The 8394-nt window shown below is 42.2% G+C and overlaps 1 pseudogene; it reads right to left on the bottom strand.

Moving 5' to 3' along the window:
* Nucleotides 1-2763: 2763 nt before the first annotated feature.
* On the bottom strand, nt 2764-2862 carry LOC133799143 (small nucleolar RNA R71; annotated as a pseudogene).
* Nucleotides 2863-8394: the final 5532 nt, after the last annotated feature.

Below are 8394 nucleotides of genomic sequence, written 5' to 3'. Positions count from 1 at the left end.
AGGAATTATGTTGCATTTTGGTACTTTGAAAAGAAGAGAAAAGAAAAGAATTAAAGTTGAAAAGAGAAGTGAGAAATGTGGCAAATCAAAAAAAAGAAGGAAAGAAATTGAGTTGGAGATCCAAGCCCAAAGCTCAGCATAGGCCGTGCCCCCAAAGTCCAGCCTCATGGTCCAGCTGCTTCCTCCCCACTTGGGCCTGCCTACCTCCACGCCCAGGGCCTAAGCCTCCCAGCAGCTCTCCAAGCCCAGCCGCCTGCACCCCTGCACCCCACGGCCTAGCCGCCCACCAACCCACCAAGTCACCTACATCTCTCCTCTTGTCCCCACGGCATGGTTCCCTTGTCTAAAAATGCCAATTTTTCTACACATTTCACTACAAATTTCATCCTGACACCCTAGAATTTACCCCTACTTGCCATATTTTTATTCATTTAATTAATTTAATAAACTAATAAATTTAAATTGATTATTTTAATACTCTCATTTTTCCTATAAATATGTAATTTCAAGACAATTTTTGGGTGCTTAATTTTTGGTTACCGTCATCTTATCTACACTTTCTCTCTACATTTTCTCTCTTCCTTTTGGAAGACCATTTTGTGTCAAGTATTTATTTCTTTGCCAACATATTTGGGATTCTAGTTATGTTCTTCTAATCTTTTTCATAAGTTTATTAAGATCATGATGAAGCAACTTGTAACTAGATAGTATTTATGTTGTATGTTGATTTCCCTTGTAATGCAACAAAGTTTATGGATTTTTCGTCTTCATATATGTCTTTCATCTTTAATAGCTTGTATTTTGGATTGATAGATCATATTACACATTGTTCTTCATTTTGCAAAACATAATATTCTTTGTGTAAGACGTGTCATTAAATTGTATACATCAAATGCTTAGAACAAAAATATTATGTTTTGCCTTATAAATAATGTTTTTTTATTTATTTTTTGTTTCATTTGGTTGATTCCCATTAAATACTTTGAAATCATATTTTTTTTTAAAAGTGACAAAAAATCCTATATTTTTAGAAATAATTTGTGCTTAAATTATAAATCTATTTGGAAAATCATAGTTTGAATTATTTTAATTACCACTAAGACTTGGGAATCAATATACCATTAAATATGATTAAACTTATATTTTTTGGATTCTAGTATCTTAATAATATTTCTTTTAGAACTTATTTACAAATCATAATTGATTTATTTTTCTTCTCTTAAATACCTTTATTTTCAACCTTTATTTTATTTTCTTGATATTAAATCTTACCAATCTTTGGAGCTAAGTTAGAATTTATTTAATTTTCATTTAAAATAATTTCTTTTTGATTTTAGTCATTTCCTTTGGGTTTGACCTCATGCTTACACAAACACTATACTCCATATACGATTCGTGTGCTTGCGAGTTATAAATATTTGAAACATACCCATTTTGGGTCCATCAAGTTTTTGGCACCATTGGCGGGGAAGTTGCAAGAAAAAAAAACAAACTTTTTCTCAAGGTTAGTGAATTCTTCTACTAGTTTTTTTTTAAAAATTTTTGCACTATATAAAACATGGAAAAAAATAAGAAGAAAATTTGGGATGGTTCTACCACCCATAAAAAAATATACTTATATATATATTTACACTTATGCTTTCTATTATTTTTTTTAGTTGACGACACTTGTGCCTCCTAGTTCTTTTTATTTACTTTTGTTGTAATATTTTTATTTTTTCTAAATTTTTGTTAGTTAACGGCACTTGTGCCTCCCAACTGTTTCCTTTAGTTGATGGCACTTGTGCCTCCTAGTTCTTTTTTAACCTTATTTACTAGTTGATGGCAATTTTGCCTCCTAGTTTTTACTTTATTTTTGTTATGGTTGATGACATTCTATGCCTCCCAACTCTTGTTCAATTTTAGTTAACATTATCTATTTTGTCCTATTTTATTTCTCTATCATATTATTGTGTACTTGTGAAAAAATACTTGAAAAAAACCCTAAATCTTGTCCTATCACCATAAGCAATATTTGCTTAAAGGAAAATTGAACAAAATTCTTAATCCGCCTCTGCTAATTAACCTCGAGGAGTTGTTTGTAATGTGCGAGTAAGTGAAATCAAATAGGCATGGGGACAAGTAAACCATAAAAACTATATTGTTGTGAAATCTCTAAAAATTCTAAGTATGCTCTGTGGTTGTGGTTTTAACTGATCATCCACATCAGAAAATTATTTTCTTGAGATTATCTTTGTTGCCTTGTTTGTGAAAATTGTATGCATCATTGGGAACGTAACTCTAAAAATCGTTTGGTAAAAAGACGTTTATCTTTGTTTTAGATTGAAGGTGTTAGTAAAAATTTCAGCATCATGGAACCAATTTCTAATATTAATAGAAACCTTGTTGATGAAAATGTTGTGCCTGAAAAAACCTTGCTTGAATATTTTCCGCCTATTTCTTCTAATGCTCCTTCATGTATTGTATTTCCTACCACTTCTGCTACCCATTTTGAGCTTAAACCATCAATCATTAAATTTTTGCCATCTTTTTATGGGTTAGATAGAGAGGATCCTTACGTGCATGTCAAAGATTTCATAGAAATTTGCTCAACATGTAGATTTCAAAAATGTTCTGATGAGTCATTCAAACTAAGATTATTCCATTTTTCATTAAAAGACAAATCAAAAGCTTTGTTAAATTCCCTTCCCACGGGGTCTATAACTACATGGGATAAACTTTATAATAGATTCTTGTTGAAATTTTTTCCTGTCTAAAACTGATAGTCTAAGGAGAGAAATCTCTGAGTTTTTTCAAAAAGATAATAAAGAGTTTTATGAATGTTGTTAAAGATTTATTATTAAAATGTCCTCATCATGGTTTTGAAAAATGGAGACTTGTAAAATATTTTTATGATGGTTTGACTCCCTCTAATCGTCAAATGATCCAATCTATGCATACTAGATATTTTTTACAATTTCAAGGGCAAGAGGCTTGGGACACCCTTGAAGATTTATCTGTCAATTCACAATAATGAAATTATTTTGATCCTAGGTCTAGGTCAACTGATTCACCAAAAAGTGGAAGGATGTATGAAGTAGAAGATGAATTAGACTTAAGAACATCCTTAGACAAATTAGCGAGAAAAGTAGAAGCTTTAGCCTTAAGCCAAACTATAAATTCTCCGATGCAACCAAGAAAAAATGTTTGTTCTATATGTTCTAGTCCTTGCCATAAAGCACAATCATGTCCTTCCTACCAAGAGACATTTTCTAAGGAGGCCAATGCTCTTCATGCTAATGGGAAACCAAATGATAGCCCATTTTCATACACTTATAATCCAAATTGGAGAAACCATCCAAACTTTTCATGGAGACAAAACCATCCTCCAATAAATCAAGGGCACCAATACAACACGCAAAACCAAACTCATGCCCCACAAAATCAACCATATCCTCAACAAAGGAAACCTTCCTTAGAAGATACTTTACAACAATTTATGTAATCCACTCAACAATTCCTACAAAACCAGTCTCAATCAATTACCAAACTCGAGACACAAGTAGGACAACTTGCTATTGCTTTAGCTGATAAAGAAAAAGGAACATTTCCTAGTCAACCTATACCAAATCTAAAAGGTCAATATGAGATAGGAAAGTCTAGTCATAATGGAGAAGCCAAATCAATTTCAACTCTTAGGTTCAAAAAGAACATTGTCAAACTCGATTACATACCCGAGGTTGAACAAGAAAAAGAAAAGAGTCAACCTTCTAGTTCTAATGCCAATGACTCTTCAAAGGAGGATACTCCAATCCATCCTTTCAATCCAAAAGCCCCATTCCCACAAAGGTTTCTTCCAATTAAAAAAGGCGGCCAATATAATGACATCTTAGAAGTTTTTAAGCAAGTTAGTATCAATATCCCTTTCTTAGATGCCATTAAAGAAATTCTCGTCTACTCTAAAGTTTTGAAGGATCTTTGTATTGTAAAAAGAAACACTAATGTTCCTAAAAAGGCGTTTTTAACTGAACAAGCTAGTTCCATTATTCAATATAATAGTTGTATGCCCTAATTCTCCACAGGCTATTAGCAGGCTGAGATATGGCATAATTATGTATCAGCCACGTGGATAGCGTGTACCTGGAGCTGCTACTCCCAGGTCCCACCTCTTTAGCTCGAGGTAACCGCAGGTTCACTGAAGTTGCTAAGGAGTCGGGTTAGAAGTATGGACACCGCAGACTAAGAAGACATCCAGCTCAAGGTACGAGCCTGAGTTGGAGTCTGTGACCCCTTATAAAGTCAACCACGCAATGTAAACATGCATATATCAGGCATCACGTGTTTGATATATCCTTGAATTCTCGGACACGCAACCTAAACGTGCGTGTTCAGGTGCCCAAGACTCGATCAGGCCGTCCGGTCCATTATCCCCCTTACCTATTGATTAGACCACACTCCATTTGTCAGGTTTTATGAATTAATCATGAATGTCACAGAGATGACATGATGGGTGAGGGGGTCACGGGATGACCCCCCTTTTTTCCAACCCCCAGATGCCGTCTCCTATAAATATGGAGACCCTGGGAATTGCAAGGGGTTGGACTCTATTATGTAAAGAAATACCCTGTAAAGAGTCTCAGAAAACTAGCAATAATATTGGCTGGTGGAGTAGAAGGATTTTAACCTTTGAACCACCTAAAAAAAGTATTCATATCACCATCTTATTTTAAGATTCATTTGTTTCGGTTCATTACTTAGCACTAATCCCACTCTCTTATTCTATTGATTACCTATTGTCGAAGAACCGGTCAACAGTTTGGTGCTTTCATTGAGAGCCTGTTAGATTGGTGCTATCGGAAATACCCAACCATGGTGGTCACTCGCTCAAGACATGGTAACGAAGCGGACCAACGTGATGGGTAGGAGGCCCATCATGCCGCCATCTCCAATGATCAGAACCCTGAGGTTCAACAGCGGCAAGGCAAGCAGCCAATAGGCCAAGATGATACTGGAAGTTCGGCTCCCCGGCCACCTAATCCGAACCCAGATTTCTACACGGTGGTGGAAATGGAGAATGCACAGCTGAGGAGCCAGTTGGCAACAGCTAACCTGCAGAGTCTAGAGGTTCTGGCCCGGCTACCCCCTCTTACAATCGACGCTAATGTCGGAAAGAGGCAAGGCGAGACTCATAAGTCCCACCGGGGTAATCGGTCCAGGCCTAGCCGGTCGGTCAGACCCCAGACGTCGAACTCTACTCCCACCTCGCACCACCGGGAGACCACTTTCGAAGAACTACCCAGGGCCGAGCAGCAGTACAGCCGATTGGTCCGAACTTCAACTCCCAGCTCACTTCCACCCTCGGGCGCGCCCAGGAGGGCTCGAGGGAGTTTGCGAAGGAGATCCGGGGAGGGCTCATAGCGGCAGCCCGTCCCGGCCAGCTGTCCTGCACCCTGCTCAGACCGTAGAGCGCAGGACCAGGAGGATGGTAGGGCACAGTGGCCCTAACCTAACCTAATCCGCCCTGACGGGACCAGGATTGCATCCCCGGTCAGGCATCCTCCTTCACCAATAAGGTATCCGTCTCCTCCTCAGCTAGTCCGAGACATTCCGGTACATGGGAGCAATAGGAGAAATCCTCCTTCCCTTGGACCGACGAATCGTAACAGAGCGCCCAGAGAAGTCCCGGCTCCTCATCCCCAGAGGCGAGCTCCAAACTTCTCAAACGGGAGTTATTGGATAGGAAGCCATCGCAGTGATCTTTCTGGCAGAGACCTGCGCCAACGCCTGAGTTCGGCGCAAAGTCCTCAGGCCACTCCGAGGGGAGACCTCCGAGATCGTCTTAACTCTCAGAGGGGGGACCAGCGGGAAACGGCAGCCGTGCTCGCCAGAGGGATGACTTGTCTGAGGTACGCAATAGCGGGAATGTCCCATATAACCTGTCTCAAGATTGGAGGGACCGTAACCCGCCAAACGTGTACAATGGATCCGGAGCTGTGGAACAGCCTCGGAACAACCAGGGAAATCAGGACAAAACCCTTGAGCGCCTGGCTCAGATGGAGGAGCTAATGAGAAAGCTCCTATCAGAAAAAGAAAAGGACGAATATGATTCTAGGGACGAACTTGAGCTCTTCACCCCCAGCATAGCAGCAACGGCATATTCGCCCGGTTTCCGTATCCCGCACCTGTCCAAATTCAACGGAGACGGAGATTCGTCAGATCACCTGGGTATGTTCAATACCCTGATGATGGCCCACAACATTGGCCCCGAGCTGAGGTGTTTAATATTTCCCTCCACATTGACTGGGTCGGCTAAACAGTGGTTCAAACAAAGTAAAAAATAGTCAATCAGCTCGTGGAAAACTTTCTCTACTGACTTCAAGAGAGCATTCCGAGCTTCCCAGGATGCTTGCGTCAAGGCCGACACCCTGGTAAACGTAAGACAGCAACCTGACGAGCCTCTGAAGGATTACATGAGAAGATTTGCGAACGTCCCTGCTCGGGCCAGAGACGCAGATGACAGCTCTAAGCTCATGGCTTTGAGGACTGGAATCCCCGTCGGGGGGGGGGGGGGGACTCTGGAATGAGATACAAAGAAAGGGAGTCAGGTCCGTAAACGAATTCCTAAATAGGGCCCAAGGGTGGATCAACTTGGAGGAGGCACAAGCCTCAGCTGCAGGAACCAGCCAGGTCCCTGAGCAGCCCGCTGGAGTGGGAACGGAGGTCGTGACAGTGGCCCAGAATGCTACACATAATAACTAGTTTGGAGGCAAGAGAAAGGGGAGCAGTGAGGGCAACCAACACGACCCAAAGAAGAATAAGTCTGCAGAAAAATTTAAGCCGGTCTACGCGACTTATACAGAGCTCACCCACTCTAGCAAACTCTACTTGCCTCCCCTGGAAAAAGCCGGAGCCGTTAAAGCACCAGAAGGGAAAGCGAGACTCCTCCAAGTTTTGTCGATTCCACAACGACGTTGGCCATAATACCGATGACTGTAGACACCTGAAGGATGAGATCGAGACTCTCATCCAAGCTGGCCCCTTGGCTCAGTATGCACGGAACAGGGTTCCCGCAAGCCGACCAGCTCCGGAAGTCCCGGTCAATCAGCCCGGGTCTCGGATAGATCAGGACGTCCCTCCTCCAGTAATAGGAGGAGAGATCTCCACAATCTCCGGAGGTCCTCATTTGGATGGCACGAGCAGAGGTGCCCAAAAGAGGTACGTCAACGAATTTAAGGCTCATAATGGAGTGGAGTTCGTCCTCGAGCAGCATCTGCCAAAGCAGTAGCGATTGGAGAGGCAACCAATCATATTTACTGAAGAAGATGCTAGCCACGTCCAGTTCCCTCATAACGACCCTCTGGTCATAGCAGTGCAGCTCGCTAATCGGAGGGTTAGGAGAGAGATGGTCGATAACGGGAGCTCACTAAACTTACTGTTCTAGTCCACACTGGAAAAGATGGGTTTATCTGTCACCAAGCTAAAAACCACCTCCATGATGCTTTACGGATTTTCTGGAGAAGGGTCAGCAGCAATAGGGACGATCGAGCTAGTGATCACCTTAGGAGAGGGACCTCGGACAGTCTCAAAGCTCCTCGAGTTCGTAGTCATGGAATGTCCCGCCGTGTACAATGACATTTTGGGTCGACCTACGCTTATAGCGTTTGAAGCCATTACCTCCATCCGCCACCTCGCGCTAAAATTCCCCTCTTCCACGGGGATATGCATGGTCCGTGGTGATCAACTTGTTGCCAGGGAATGCTACAGCATTTCCATGAAGGGAAAATTAAAACCCGGGCAGTTAACGATGACCGTCCAAGGCGGAAATGAGGAATCTCAGGAGCTTTTGCATAATCCTGAGATTGAAAAACCTTAGAGCGCTGAAGGGGAAAATATCGTCCTAAGTGATGATATAGACCCCAGGATAGGCGAGGATAAATCTGAGCTCCAAGATATCGAAGAGCTCGAGGAGGTAAATATTGATCCACAGAATCCCTCACGGGGGGTGAAGCTCGGGAAAAACCTATGTGCCGAAAGGAAGGCAGGGCTGATTAAGTTCCTGCAGGAGAACCTGGATGTGTTTGCACGGTCTCACAAGGACATGGTAGGAATCAGTCCAAGCGTCATCATGCACACCCTCCACTTAGATAAGAGCATGCCTGCAAAGTCCTAGAAACAAAGGCGCCTAGGAACAACCCGAGCTGAGGCCCTCGAAGAGGAAGTAGCCTAGCTCAAAAAGTGCGGCTTTATCCGCGAAGCTAATTTCCTGGTCTGGGTCACCAATCCTGTGTTACTCCTGAAGCCGAATGGGAAATGGCGGACCTTCATTGACTTCTCCGATTTGAACAAAGCTTGCCCCAAGGAATATTTCCCCTTGCCTAGGATCAACCAACTGGTAGATGCCACGGCGGGGCACGA

The sequence above is a fragment of the Humulus lupulus genome, chromosome 8, assembly GCF_963169125.1.
Source record: "Humulus lupulus chromosome 8, drHumLupu1.1, whole genome shotgun sequence".
Classification (NCBI taxonomy): domain Eukaryota; kingdom Viridiplantae; phylum Streptophyta; class Magnoliopsida; order Rosales; family Cannabaceae; genus Humulus; species Humulus lupulus.
Note: the sequence above shows the minus strand (reverse complement) of the source record. Positions and strands in the feature narration are given on the sequence as shown.